Raw genomic sequence first — 15,380 nt, 5'->3', positions numbered from 1 at the left:
TGCCCAGGTGTAGCCAGCCTTCTCCCAGCCTGGGGTTCCTCGGCCAAGTTGGATGACAGTGGCCTGGCCTGGGAGTTGTGGCCGCTTCCGCCGAACCTCTAGTTGGTCAACACCTTCGACGCCCTCCTGCCCGCCCTCCTGCCCTGCACTGCCGACCAGCGCCAAGGGGGCCGCTCCTCTGCCTTCTTTTTCCAGGAAGCTTCCAGAAGCCCGTAGTCAGGGCCTGCCTAGCAGCAGGCCCCTTGTGCAGAACCCCCCATGGCCTCATGCTTGAGACAGGGTGAGAGGAGGGCCGCGTTCTGGCGTCCTCATCTGATGTTGGTATACATTACACCCTAATCGCCTTCGTAAACAGCAACATGCAAACAAGTGGAGTGTGAGAGCCGCTTACCTTGGGCGCCGTAATTCCCAAGTCGGTGATAACGCTGTATAGAGCAGTTCTAAACGGTATTCCTCACTCGCTGGGCTCATCGTTTCCTGAATCTCAGAATGGTGTGTGCCCTCTGTGCCTCAGCTCAGTAGCTGACCTTGTTCTGGAAGCACATTTTGTATATGTGAGCACAGCTTTTGCTTGGTCGAGTGGATGGTCATCAAACAGTGGGGGACTGATTTGTCCGGAGAGGGGTCACTGCAGCTGTTAGCAGCAGAACACAAAGCTGTAGAACACGAAGAGCTAAGGATTAGACTGGCCAGTTAACTATGAGCCCTTAAAGTAGCTAAGCCAGGCCCTCCTCTGCATCTCCCCATCCCAAGACCTGATGGGGTGGGGGGTGGTGTTGCTTTCATGAGTCCCCGGTGGAGAAAACACTCAGGACACAAGGAAGCTTAGCCCGCCATGGGGGTAAACAACTTTAAGAAAATGATGTCAGGGCCGCCCTTTCCATTCCATCCCCCACCCCTAGCTGGTGGTTAATATCGAGTTAACTCGGACCTTGTCCCATGAGACAGTTCACGCCAGGTGCGCCCTTGCTCAGGTCCAGAGCCTGCAAGTTGCAAAGGAGAGCTGGTCTTGCGCTGGCAGGCGTTTCATTTCTGCTTGGGTTCTTGTTTTGAGTTAGGATTTGAGTGGGAGAGTGGTGTCTGTTACAGTCTGGGGCTGGGTGAACCAGGCCTCAAGGGCAGAACTACACTAAGGTACTTTTCTAGGTGAATATTCTTTTCATTAAAATAAATCTGTATTACACAAACTAGATTTAACTAATGTCATTAGACGCTGCTTTAAAAAGGCCTCACTGTTGGAGAGCAGGGTTTAAAGAAATAAAGCCCCAGGTGTGGACACAGTGGTTAACATCTTACTCGTGTTCAGCTGCAGCGGTTCTTAAACCTTTCTTTTCCTCTCTGTTTTGGTCTTGCTTGGATTATCAGTCGAGCCTCACCTGGGCCTTATCTTTCACTCAGACCTGCTCTTCCACAGTTTCCCTTACAGATGTCTCACTCAGGGACCATCCATCCTTCCTTCAGAGAAGGAGGTGGAAGGAGGGCCTGAGGAGGAACGCGACTTCCCTGGCGTTCCTGTGGACTTTCTCCTCCAGGCCTCTTTTACTTTCTCAGGAACCCCAAACAGTTTACTCTTCTTAGTATTTTTTAATAAAATAAACTTGCTAAATTGCCTTTATTCTTATTTTGCAGAGGACAGACATTTAGAAGCCAGTGATTCAAACCAAGACTGTTGTATTTCAACTCCCCCTCTTTGGGCATCAGTGCCCTTTTCAGTTTTGTAGTATATTCTCCTTGGTGGGAAAAGAAGGAGCAAAACAGTGATTTCTGAATTCTCTTTTCCCACAGTCATCTGTTAACATTATTGCCAGGTTTGTTTACACACTTCGCTCTGACCCCACCTACCTCCATGGCCCCAGGGTGAAGTTCCTCTTCTAGACCCACTTTCCTTGAGGTTTGTGACATCCTGTGTCGTCTCTGAGGCTCCTGCATTGGCCTCTGGTCCCTGAAAGGCCCTGAGCTCCTTTGGCTCCTGTCACAGTCCTCCCAGACCCTGTTTCCTGTGTAGTTTCTGGTACTTTCTGAAAGAGGTTGGGGTCAAAGACGTATAAACTATAATATAATACCATTGGGTGAGAGTGGCCTTTTCATAAATGAACCAATCCATTGCCCATTCTTGGTTTGAAAGTGTGTGTGGTTTATCTGGGAGGGGGAGGGAGGTTTGACTGTGCAGGATGGCTTGTCTCCCCTTGGCTGACATCAGTTTTCCCATCCCGTTAGCTCTGGAGGCCTTTCTTGGGCATAGGTAGGTGAAAGTTGGACATCCACTGTTAGAGGCAAAATACTGCGAGATGTGTGTTCTGTGGCATTTGGGTAACTGCTGCATTATCTGCTGGTCAGTGGGAAGAAATAGTCTAGTTTTCTTTTAAATTTTCTTTAAAAAATTAACAGTAATAAAGAGCTTATCGAGGAGGGCCTCAGGGCTTGGGGAAACCATATAAAGAATATATGGTGGCTTCCCTGGTGTCGCAGTGGTTAAGAATCTGCCTGCCAATGCAAGGGACATGTGTTTGAGCCCTGGCCTGGGAAGATCCCACATGCCGCGGAGCAACTAAGCCCGTGCGCCACAACTACTGAGCCTGCGCTCTAGAGCCCGCAAGCCACAACTGCTGAGCCCACGTGCCACAGCTACTGAAGCCTGCATGCCTGGAGCCTGTGCTCCGCAACAAGAGAAGCCGTGACAGTGAGAAAACCCGTGCACCGCAACAAAGACCCGACACAGCCAAAAATAAATAAATAAATAAATAAGTAAATTTATTTTAAGAAAAAGAGTATATGGGGTACAGTGAATGACCTACTCCTTTATATCACTGTTAAAATGAATTGCCTAAGAAGAGGAATAAATCATTTTTGTGACCTTTTGTAAACTTTGAAGGAATCAAAGTGGTTTTGGCAGATGTGGCTTACGTGTAAATTGGTCACAGACAGTGTCTTGCCAAAGTGCTCGAAATCCCTGGCAGTTAAGCCAGTCTGTGGCTGCCATCCTGATGTCTGCTCCAGCTAAACAACTAAATAAATAGGCTGCCCCAGGGGCCACTGACACGGCAGTGACATCCTTGGCCACGTGCTAAATGCTGACACTTGTTTCTGATACCACAGGTTGTTTTCGGACTGGGGGCTTAGCAGAGGAGTGGGGGTCTCCAGGCCTCGTGTCCCCTTGTACCCTCCCCCTCCCCCAACCTGGAGTAAACTCATTTGGCCTGTGATGCATCTGTGATAAAAACCAGTTAAAAATTCTACAGAAATGTTTTCTTAGGGTTGTTAAACTTGTTGTCACGTGTGTATGTGTGTAACTGTGAAAGGAATTGTGAGAGAGCTATAAATGCCTAGTACGTTCACTCTGTTCCTTGGAAAATTTTCTCGTTAGAATAATTTCCTACCTGTAACACTTGTGAAGTCAGTAGAGTATCTAACCCAAGGTCTGTTGCCCATTCCCAGAAGTCTGCCGGTGAGATTGAATGTGCGGTCCACCAATGGCAGGACTCATAAAAGCCGGCACTTGTCAAATCTATTTGTTTTTATTATAGACATCGATCTGCCAGTTGCAATAATGCATTTATGGACATTTTTCTGCAAGCACAGCGCTGGTGGCAGTTTTTACTGACAAATTGAGTCATATGGATAGTAGTTTAGAAAACTCTCACCTTATTGACAGATTGGGCAATTCCCGCCCTGGATGTTCAGAGGTTTCTAGATGGATGGAGAGAGTGAATTGAATCTCAGGGCAAAATATGGGATGGGACATTTTAATGTTGAACTTTAATAAATAACTGGTAGTTGTTTCTCATTTGTTTTTACCCCCCAAAAAAGGACTAAAAGTAGGGGCCGAGGGTGTCCCCTTCAGATCTGGCCCACTTGTCGGTGTTATAAGTAAGAGCCACCACTGAAACGTGGGCCCCGTTGCGCTCCTTGAAGTGGGATACTCGTGAGCTGTAGCAGAACAGTTTCTCAAAAGGTGGGTCTGAACCCTGCTGGTGTCAGAATTACTGAGTGTGCTGGTTAAAAGGAAGATTATAGCACCCCTGGCCAGACCTACTGGGTCAGAACCCGGGGACCTGTGTCTTTGCAAGTGCTCCAGGGGACCCTAATGTTTGAGCATCTCCAGGGCAGGCTTAGGGTTGCCTGAGGAGAGCTCTCCAACCCACACAAGCTCCGAGTTCCCCTCCCACGTGGGTTCATCCTCAGCCGGTATTGTTGTTCTAAGTGGCCTGTGCTTATGGATCTGCGTATGGTTTTGTAACTCCTTAGAGACATGTGAATGTCTTCGAGTTGCAAACCCAACATGTTATCCCCGCGTTATAGTTTTCGGTCTTGTGGTTATGACAGAACATGCAGATGTTACCAAAACTTTGGCGTTAGTTTTACAAACAAACGTTAAGCATGGACAGCCATATTATATTTCACGCCCATCTTTCCCTCTGAATGGCTGGTCTTGCTTTTTCTCTCTCTGGTTAGAAGCATTTTCATGGTGTCAGGTAAGGGTTAACTTTCATATATGCAACCAGATACATTTTGGGGAAGCTGAACTGAGTTTTTATTTATGAAGTGCCAGTTGTGGGAGGGATTCTGGTGATGCCATTTACTAGCTGGGTGGTTTGGGCAGCTGTAGACCCCTAGCTGCCTCCTCAGCTGTGGGATGGCCGTGATCATACTTACTCTGTCTACCTGGATAAGCGTAAGCACAGAAGGTAATAGATGACTATTTTGTGACGTATGAAGCACTGCCTAGATAGAAACTTTAATTTGGAACCATAGTCTCATAGAAGGATGAGACTAACTGGAAAAAGGGTGAGGAACTGACCAGAATCCTTGTTTTCCCTCCAGTACAGTCAGTATCCTTGTTTCTCTTCAGTCCAATGAGCATCCTTGTTTTCCCCTCATCAGCCAGCATCCTTGTCCCTATACCCCACCCCATCCAATCAGCATCCTAGTTTTACAGATTTAACACTATCCACGCCCTCATTTGGGGTGATATATGCAGGGTTAAGGTTCCAGCCTCTGGGAACAAGATGGACTCAGTTTGGACCTGGCTCCTTAATTACTATCTGTGACCTCAAGTGAAGTCACTTAACCTTTACCGAGCCTTCGTTTCTCCCCAAATCAGGAAAACAGCATTGCTTCACAGGGCTATTGTGAGCTATTGGGAGAGAATCCCATTTGGGGAATCGAGCCGGGCCCCTCCATGGTGAGCCCTGAATAATAATAATAATAGTTGACGTTTGTTAACTCAGTCACAAAACTGTTTCTGGTGGAGGCAAGACTAGAGGCGGGGTCTCATTTGGGCTCCACCTCCCGCGACTGTGATTCCACGTGGCGCAGACCTTCCGTTTTCGTCTGGAGCATCATGAAGCCTAGGGCTGATTTGCCAGGTCTCTGAAAAAGGAGGTGCTTTGCCCAGCTGCCTGTTGCTAGTTTTTTACAGTGGATGATTTGGGAGCCACTGAAGTGTCTGGTCTCAAGGAGCTTCCTGCTCAGGGGGCAGAGTTCTGTGTCCAGGTGTGCTGTGCTGATGGCCAGCTTGTGCTGGCTGGGCCTAGAGCGGGCATGTAGGCTTAGCAAGTGTGTGTTCCCAGTCCCGAGTCACTTGTCTCTGGGAGGCTTGACCTTAATCGTCAGTTAAATTGAAAGAACTTCCTGGAGGACCCGACACCGAATCCGACACCGTGGCAGTGGCCAGGAACCAGCAGTGACACCAGCATATGACAGTGTTTTCCTGTGTGAGAGGGAGTCGCAGTAGTGAGGGGTAATGTGGTCCATTAGGTGAGCTTTGTCAGAATTAGAAGATCTGAAATAATTTTTGTGTGTATGTGGAAATGGGCCTTCTTTTGGGGTCTCTTTACCCTCATATCACTCAGGTTCAGCCTGGTAGAGTTACATTCCAGGAGATTCTGGTCAGTGCAGTAATGATACTGCTGATACTAACATTTATTGAAGGCCTTGCTGGAGGCTTTACCCAGTCTGTCCTAGGGAATTCTCGAGGTCACCTGCTGAGGGGGACACTCAGGGTCTTTGTTTGCATGTGAGGAGGCTGCCTGGGAGTGAGTGACCTGCGCAAACCACTGGGGTAGGAGTTTTCAGCCCGGGTTTATTTGTCACTAGCGCCGGCTTTCCCCACGCACCGTGCGTGCCACCTTTGGTGGGGAAGCAGGGACACTGTCAGAAGTCCTTTCGGGGACGAGAAGTGGCATAAAGAAATGCATTACCTGTATGTTCGGTTATGCTTTCTGGACACCAGTGTGGGCGAGCATGGTCCGCTGCATTGCGGGAAAAGCAGCGCACCCAAGCCTGTCCCTGGCTGAAAGGGCCCCGCCCCCTCCTGGTGTGCAGCCTGCCCCAGGGGAGGGCCGAGTGCAGGGGGCGCGGTGCCGGCGAGGCTGTCGCGTGTGTGGTGGCCCTTCGTGCAGGCGGCCAGGGACGCCCCGTGCCTTGACGGGGGCGGCAGGTTGGTGGTGCGGATACCGGAGGAGGGGCGTCCGCGTGCTGGGCTCTGTTTTAGGACCCGAGCCACAGCCCTAGCCGGGTCCCTGCCACCTGCTCCTGTCGCGGTGGGAGGGCTGGGCGGAGCACCTGTGCGGAGGTGGTAAGGCTTATCCAGGGGGCCTGAGCAGCGGGAGTGTGGACGCCAGGATGCGGCTGGGGACCTGTCAGCGGCTCCGGTGGGGCATTGGGATGGGTGAGGGTCCAGACAGGAAGCCTGCAAACCCCGAGTGCTGCGCTGGGGCGCTTGGTGGGTGCAGGACGGCGGGCGCTTCCGGTGCACGCTGCCTGGGCTGACCTGCACGGGGCTGGGCGAGGGCCAGGGGGAGGAAGGAGGAGGGGGAGGAAGGAGGAGGGGGAGAAGGGGGAAGAAAGGAAGCTGGGAGGGAGAAAAGGTTCAGACCCTGGAAGGAAACGGCTTGAACTTTAGCCCACAAGTTCATGTCAATTGCACCTAGCGCTTCTCCCGTTGCGGAGCACAGGCTCCGGACGCGCAGGCCCAGCGGCCATGGCTCACGGGCCCCGCCGCTCCGCGGCATGTGGGATCTTCCCGGACCGGGGCACGAACCCGAGTCCCCTGCATCGGCAGGCGGACTCTCCACCACTGCGCCACCAGGGAAGCCCTGGTCTGCGGGCTTTTAATTCCCGTAAACGCAGTCCTCCTGGAGGGCTTGTGGGGAGACCCTGGCTTGAGCGGGAGTCATCCCTCTCTGCCGGGCCTGGCATTTGGGTTCCGAAGCGGGGAGACTGGCTTGTTGTGCCGCTTCATTCAGGCAGGAGTGGCAGCGGGAGGCACGAGGCTCCGGAACAGGCCTCCGCATCCCCAGCCCGCGCCCCGCGGCGTTACCTGCGCTTTCCTGCAGGTAGTCTCAGGGTCTTTACGGTAAAACTGTCAAGTTTTGGGCGTACAGGCACATCACGGCGCACGTTACCAATGAAGCGTGTGCTCCTTCTCAGATGCACACCTCGAAACGCTGGACTGGGCGAGCGATGGCGAGCCCACCTTGAGGGACAAGAGGCGGCGGCTGGGGAGGGAGGCCCTGGTGGTCCCCGATGGTCCCCAGTGGTCCCAGTGGGCGAGTGCGAGGGGGCCGCGGGACAGGCGCTGCCCTGCGACGCGCCCACTGCCGGACTCGCCCCGAAGCGTCCATGTGCTGTGCTTGTTGCCTGGCTTCACCACGGCAGCAGGGGCGGCGCTGGGGGCACCGGGAACTGGAGGACAATGTGTGGTCCCGAGCGGGCGTCCCAGGAGTGGGCGGCGACCCTTCCCTGTGAGGCTTTTCACACTCCAGTGGAAGTTGCTAGAATAAAGGGCGAGGCGCAGAAGTGATGTATTTCCAAAAGTCGGTGAATTTAGCCACAGCTAATATCCCACGAGAAGCCCGTGTGCTCTTCTTTATTGTGCAGAAGAATCTGTTTCTGTCACCATTGTGTTATCATCAGATTAAGCTGTCGAGCCAGATGCATGTGGCCAGTCGAGGCGGCCGCTTGCTGATTGTCGGGCCCGTACCGACGTGGGACCATCAGTCTGCAGGCCGCCCTGGGCGCAGGTGCTGGTCGGGGGGAGGCCAGCCCGCGGGGCGGGTCACCAGAGGGAGGCCGCGCGAGGCAGGTGGCTTTCGAAATTTGTTGCAGGAACCGTTACTTAGAACCAAAATGCCGGTTCTAACATTAAGTTAATATTCCTAAAATTCAAGTCTCCACCCTCTTGGCCACGATCGACCACCATTGTGGTCGACTTCTGCCCCCAGGAGGACAGGCTCCCAGAGAGCAGTGCGTTCCGTCTGTCCTGGGTGACCAGCAGTTTACCGGGACGCAGGACTTTCAGGGCTGACACTGCGGGGGGCGGTCCAGGCAAGCCGGGTGGTTGGTTCCCCCCAGACACGCTCAGTCCTGGGTCGGAGATGACATCCTCGCTGTCGCCCCACCACTGGCTGGATGCACTTGGGCCCTGAGTCACAATCACTAGTTTCCTTTTTCTTTTTTTCCTACGAAACTATGGGCTTAAAAGACTTTCTCTTAGATTCATTTTTAATTTGTTTATTTTTGCCGTGAGTGTAGTGAGAACATTTCCCAGAGCCTCTGTTGTTTCCCTCTGGACTGAGCTCCCCGTTGCTGTCCTCGTAGCATTCTCTGGACTGTTTGTCAGGACAGAAAGGCCTCCGGAGGTTATGGTTCTGCTCTCCTCAGTGATGCTCTCTTCCGTGTGTTGAGGTTTCTTGCTCGGAAACCCTCTTGGGGCCTGAGGTGCTTTTACTCTTAGCCGCTGACTATCATGACGATCCAGGCAAGGTGGATTCTGGGAAAGGTGAGTTAGATATTCTTTTGTCCAGAAATAAGTGTTTCCAGTGGTTTCAGACTTGGAAACAGCTATTTGATGTGCTTCAGTCATGCCCTGGCATTCACGTGGCAACTCCCAACTACTTATTGGAAATCCGTGTCGTGGCTGCGCGGGTGCCTGCCCTGTTGTGATGGTCGGGTGCTCACTACTACCCTGCGCTTGGTCAGCAGGACTCAGAACGGCGGGCACTGCCTCCAGGCCGCCCAGAGCTTACCTTGTCTGGAGGGTCACCTGTTGGAGACCGCGCGCGTACCTTCTCTGCGTGGGGCCAGGCCAGCTCTGTTCAGCTCTCAGATTCGAGGCTGCCTCTTGGGGTGCAGAACAAAGTCCATGTGGGCTCTGGGTTTAGACGGTGAGAACTTTCCCATCTCATATTCCTCCACAGCTGATGGAGGAGCTGCCTGGCCCCAGCCTCAGCGACCTCGGTTGCTTTTGCCTCGTGCGCCCCATGTAGTCTCCCTGCTCTGTCCATGAGGAGTGCCTACCCCACCCGCAAGGGCGCTGTAAGCTCAGCCCTCAGGCAGACACAAATGAGACCGTGCCCCTCCCTCCTCCTGTTGCAGGCAGGGGTCTAGAGGCGCTGCAAGGTGACCCCTCTTTCCTACCCAGGTCCCAAATGAAATGAGCCTGTGAGGCTCATGTTGATGCCACTTTCAGCCCCACAGCCCTCCACATTTGTTCCGGCACCTCCTCTAGATACCTGTGCATCAGCGCTTTGTGCTCAGAGGCCCCAGAGCACCCCCTACTCTCACCTAGGGATCCTTCTCTGATTCAGCCCAAACATAGACACTCTCTGCTCCCAAGCTCTCTCTGAATCCTTCTGCTGTTGCAGCCCTCTTGGGAGCCTCTTCAGCACCCATAATGTCTCCTCACACTTACACTCGGGTTTCTGCTTTACTTGTATTGTTTTTGTCTCTTCATGCTGGCTTTCTGAATTGGAAACTCTCCAAGGCCTGGTGTGGGGCTCACACCTGATGGAAGGCCCAGCAAAGGCTGCAGAACGCAGGTTGCTGTGGACTGAACGTGCCCCCTGAAATTCATATGTTGAAGCCTAACCCCCAATGTGACTGTATTTGGAGATGGGGCCTTTAGAAGGTAATTAAGCATAAATGAGGTTTTAAGGTGGGGCCCTAATCCACCTTAGGGTTGGTGTGGCCTTATAAGAAAAGGAGGGAGAGATCTTTAGTATGTGAAGGCACAGGAAGCAGGTGGCTGCCTGCAAGCTGGGAAGAGAGGCCTCCCCAGAAACCCAATCAGCTGGAACCTTGGTCTTGGACTAGCCGGCCTCCAGAGCTGTGAGAAAATTAATTTCTGTTCTTTAAGCCATTTGGTGTGTGATATTCTGTTAATAGCAACCCAAGCTGACTAATAGAAGGTGAGGTGCAGACTAAAGTTATTTCAGAAGCACAAAGCTCATGAGGGGTTTATGTATGAAGTTGCAATTTGGAGATAAAGATAACTTTGTCATCAGACAGTGCTCAAAAACAGCACTGTGGGCTTCCCTGGTGGCGCAGTGGTTGAGTGTCCGCCTGCCAATGCAGGGGACACGGGTTCTTGCCCCGGTCCGGGAAGAGCCCACATGCTGTGGAGCGGCTGGGCCCGTGCGCCATGACCGCTGAGCCTGCGCATCCGGAGCCTGTGCTCCACAGTGGGAGAGGCCATAACAGCGAGAGGCCCGTGTACCGCAAAAACAAACAAACAAAAAAACCCAGCACTGTTCTCAGGCTTAGCTCTCAGCACCTCAAAAGGTGTATAGGAGTAAACGAAAACAGAATGAACAGAAACCTTAGGCTTATTACCAGGGTCCTCAGAGGTTGCAGAAAGGAGATTTGGCAGGTGGGCCAGGAGACACCCAGAGGGCCAGGGCACCATAGACAGGCCTGGTGTTGTCCTGGCACTGGGTGGACATGTGCTGGAAAGCTGTTGAGGCCCCAGGCCCTGAGGGAAATGGGGAGGTGGGGAGGAGATGTGGGCCTGAGTAAATACTGGCGGACGGGGCTTCTTAAGCATGAGGAGGGGTTACAGAGCCAGCCTGTAGCCTCCACTTGTCGCCTGGGAGTTTCTGTTGGTTGGTTGATTTTTTTTTTTTCCTCTTGATACTGGTCAGTTCATTCTCTACTCCTTTCTGGATCAAGGAGCAGCATGGGGTCATTTGTTGGACACTAGTAGGAACTCTTAAGTACTGTGCAGTTTGCTACTTTTCATGCTAAGACGTCTCTGAGGATTTTTGGACGTCTCTCTTGAGTTGGGGACTTAGCAAGACACTTCTCACTGGAAGCTTGCTGGCCCACACTTGCACCAAATTGGCCTACATTACATCTGTGGCCACTGATGGGGAGATATAATAAAGACGGGAGATTTAAATTTACTTCTGCCCAAGTCACCAATTCTCCATGTGTCGCACTTTATATTGTACCTCTGCAGAATGTATCAAATACGTGGGTATTTTTGGGATTGTTGCAAAGAAAACTCAAGTTGTAAACTTTTACCTAACGGATCTTGCCATTTCTGAGCTCTGACCCTCTGTGCCCTTACCGTGTGGCCAACACCATGCCCCTAGAATCCTCTTTGGGGGACCCAGCAGTGGCAGGGAGGGGTGTTGTGGTCCAGGCAGGAGAGGCTGGAGTCCTGGGTGAGGCTGTGTGCTGTGCTTTGTATCGTGCTGTTAACATTTGAAATGTGGATTTGTATTCTCAGTTATGTTTTAGTTATTTATCAGCATAGCTATGTTTGTTTAATTCCATACTGAGAGTCTAAGAATATGATTAACCTTGAGGCCCATCTTATAATGTAATTATTAGTGATTGATTCTGTTTATCCTTGAAATCAATAAGAGGGGCATAATGGTGCGATGTGCAGTTGGGCTCTATTTCTTATATTTTCGTAAATGTGATTCTGTGACAGCAGAAGTATTGGTTTGTTACCAGAACAGATTTGATGAATCTCAAGCATAAGATTAGTTTTATATAATTATTGTGGTGTGTTGTGTTCCTTACATGACCTATGTTAACGTGGCAAGTGCCACTAAGGTCTCCCACCACCAGTGGTCAGGGTGGGGATGTGCAGTAATTGATCTTCCTGGGAGTGCTGTAATGTGAAAACAATTCAGGCTGTTTGAAGTATATTTTACAAGTGTGCACTGGGCCTTTGGGATGTTATATTGAAAAATCCAATTGTACAGTTACCATGGGAACCCAATTAGAATAGATTGCTTGATTTTTGGGGGTGGGGGTGGGGGTGTCTTTCATCTTGACAAAAAATCCAATGTGTTTTTAAATGTTTTCATATTCCTACACTGACTTGCTACACCAAAGGATTATTTCTTCCTCCCCTCCCCTTGTTTCCAGCTTTAAGCCGAAATAGTGGTAAGTTCTCTAGGGTGGTTTATGCGGAAGTCTCCTAGAGAGATTTAATCAGATTTGTGTGGAAAATTTTGTGCAGGTCATGGTAGAGGTGGTAGTGAGCATTTATTGTAAAAAGATGGGAAAGTGGATGTTTTCCTGTGACAGCACACGGGGCCCTCATGTCCCTCTGGTTGTGCTCTGGAAGCCAGATGGGGGTACAGGTGTGCACCTCTTTTCTTCCCCAGCTTTGCAGGTGCGGGATTGGGTCCTGAAAGGCCCTGGGTTTCCGGGGTGGAGATAGCAGGTGGGGTAGGGCAGGGCGAGGTCTCAGGACTCTTCCCTCCACGCCTGTGTTCCTTTCACTGTTTGGGCTCAGAGACTTTTTGCCCTCTTAAAACTTATTAGAGATTCTAGAGTCATATATCAAAACAACATTGAAAGTTAACATTGAAAATTTTAAAAATATTTATTCATTTAAGCAACAGTAAACATTTTAATACAAATAACACATTTTAAATGAGAAGTAACTATATTTTACATAAAAAAATTAGTGGATGAGTGGTATTGATTTACCTTTTTTTAAACGTTTTAAATGGATGAGTAGAAGGCAGCTAGATTCTCGTGTCTGCTTTTGAGTTCAATCTACTGCAATAGGTTGTTTTTTGGCTTCACACCAATAAGTAACTGGAAAAGGGAGAGACATTTAATAGCCTCTTCAACTAATTGTGGATATTCTTCTTTGACACCACGTCAGAACTTGACAGGTGGTAGTTTCTCGAAGGTTCATGCAGCGTGGAGTGTGAGCCCTGAGTGTGCACTTTCTATTCTCCATTACACGAAGACCCACTGTGTAGCTTGTACTTTGATTTTGGTAACAGCATTCATTGGTCCTTTGGAAAATTTTGGTTTGCTGAATTATACAGATCTTCCAAACGTTGACATGTTTCATAATACAATATTAAAAATCTGTAATGTCACCACCTTTCTCCTTAGAAAAGTCTTAGAACTGGAGGTTGTCAAGCCATGCTGGTGGATACAAGTTTCCCAAAGTTCTGATCATCAGCTTGAAAGCTCTCATTTCATCATTAACAACAAATACTGTCAGTTGTGTTACAGTGACAGCCTCACTTTGCTTATTTATTTTTTAATGTGGTACGGATTTACTCTCGCTCAGACAAAGTCCAGCAAGAGGCAGCCTGCGGCCGCGCCACTCAATGACTCAGGGATCCAGTCCGTGCTGGACACGGCCATCACTGTTTGAGCTTGTCCAGAGGCAGCTCATCTCCTCTGTACCAGGTCCCTGTCCCTAACAGCCAAGTCCGGTCAGTGGGTGGCCCTGGACAGGACGTCTGGAAACCAGAAGGTGCCTCCCCTCACCCTCGGGGCTGCCCTGCTGCTGGGCCAGCGCCGCCTTCCGCACCAGGCCTGGGAGGCCGGCATCCAGGGCCCAGGATTCTTCTGGGGGCCCCCGGATGTGTTTCAACTTCTCTTAAAATCAGAAGAAAACATGAACACAGCCATCCCTTGGTTCCCAGGGTTGGGGGGAGTGGCTCCAGGTGCCCCGGCGGTGCCCAGACCCCCTGTTTATTTTTGAGAAAATATCTGAATAACCATAGGTAATTAGTCATTCACACGCGTAAAGCTTTTGTCTCATGAAACGGTCACCAGTTCCTCTCAAATCTGTAATAATCATAAGAGTGCCCCACCCCCCCCCAGACACCCATCGTTCTTGCTTTGCAGCAGAAGTGCCCTGTTGTACTTCCCGTTTGGGCACAGAAGGGCCGAGATTGAATAAAGGTCACAAGTTTGATTTTGATAGTTTCATCAGGACATTCTTAAATTGTTGTTTTTTGTTTTTTGTTTTTTGTTTTTCGGTATGCGGGCCTCTCACCGTTGTGGCCTCTCCCGTCGCGGAGCACAGGCTCCGGACGCACAGGCTCAGCGGCCATGGCTCGTGGGCCCAGCCGCTCCGCGGCATGTGGGATCTTCCCGGACCGGGACACGAACCTGTGTCCCCCTCATTGGCAGGTGGACTCTCAACCACTGCGCCACCAGGGAAGCCCTGCTGTATGTTTTTGTAGGTGCCTCTTATTAGATTGAGGAAGTTCTTCTCTCTCATGTTATTGCTGTGGTGAGTTATACACAGTGGTTTCCGTATGTTAAACCAATTTTGCATTCTTGGGTAACCCCCACCTGGGCTTGATGTATTCTTATTTTCATGTATTGCTGGATTCAGTTTAATATTTCTGAGGATTTGTGTGTCTGGGCATAAGGGATATTGATCTGTAGGTTTCTTCACATATCGTTCTGGTTTGGTGTTAGGGCGATCCTACTCATAAAGCAAGGCCTTCTATTTTCTGGAATAGTTTATGTAATATTAGTATTGTTCCCTCTTTAAATGTTTCACAGGGTTTACCAGTGAAGCCATTTTGGTGTGGAGTTTTCTATATGGGTTGGATATTAACTACGAATTCACTTTCTTTAGTAGATAGAGGGTTATTAAAGTCATTTATTTCTCCTTGAATGATTTTTGATAATTTGTGTTTTCCAAGGAATTTGGCCATTTCGTCTAAGTTGTTGAATTTATTGGTCTAAAGTTATTTTAATTTTCTTTTCTTGTCCTTTTGATGTTTGTGGGACTTGAAATCATGCCTTTGTATTTATTGCTGATGTTGGTAATCATCTTTTCTCTCTTTTTTTCCCCTAATTGGTCTGACTAGAGGTTTATCAACTTATTTTTCAAAGATCCAGCTTTTGTTACCATTGATTTTTCCTCTTTTTTTCCCCTTTTACTGACTTCTGCTCTTATTTTTATTTTCCCTTCTTTCTGCTTACTTTGGGTTTAGTTTGCTTTTCTTGTAGTTTAAGATGGAAGCTTGAGTCCTTTTGTCTTTCTCATATTAATATCCAGTGCTAAAAATTCTCTTTAAGCACTGCTTTGGCTGCATCCCACAGATTGCTCTGTCAGGGTTTCGTTTTCATTCAGTGTGATGTGTTTTCCAGTTTCCCTTGTGATTTCTTCATTAATGCATGGGTTATTTAGAAGTGTGTCATTTCATTGCCAGATATTTGGGGACTTTCCCGATACCACTCTGTTATTGATCTCCAGTTTACTTACCTTGTGGTCAGAGGACATACTTCTTATGACTTCAGTCCTCCTGAGTTTATTGAGAGTTGTTTTATGGCCCAGAATGTGATCTATCTTGGTGAATGATTGCGTG

Source organism: Lipotes vexillifer, unplaced genomic scaffold (genome assembly GCF_000442215.2).
Source record: "Lipotes vexillifer unplaced genomic scaffold, Lipotes_vexillifer_v1.1 scaffold248, whole genome shotgun sequence".
Taxonomy (NCBI): Eukaryota; Metazoa; Chordata; class Mammalia; order Artiodactyla; family Lipotidae; genus Lipotes; species Lipotes vexillifer.
Note: the sequence above shows the minus strand (reverse complement) of the source record.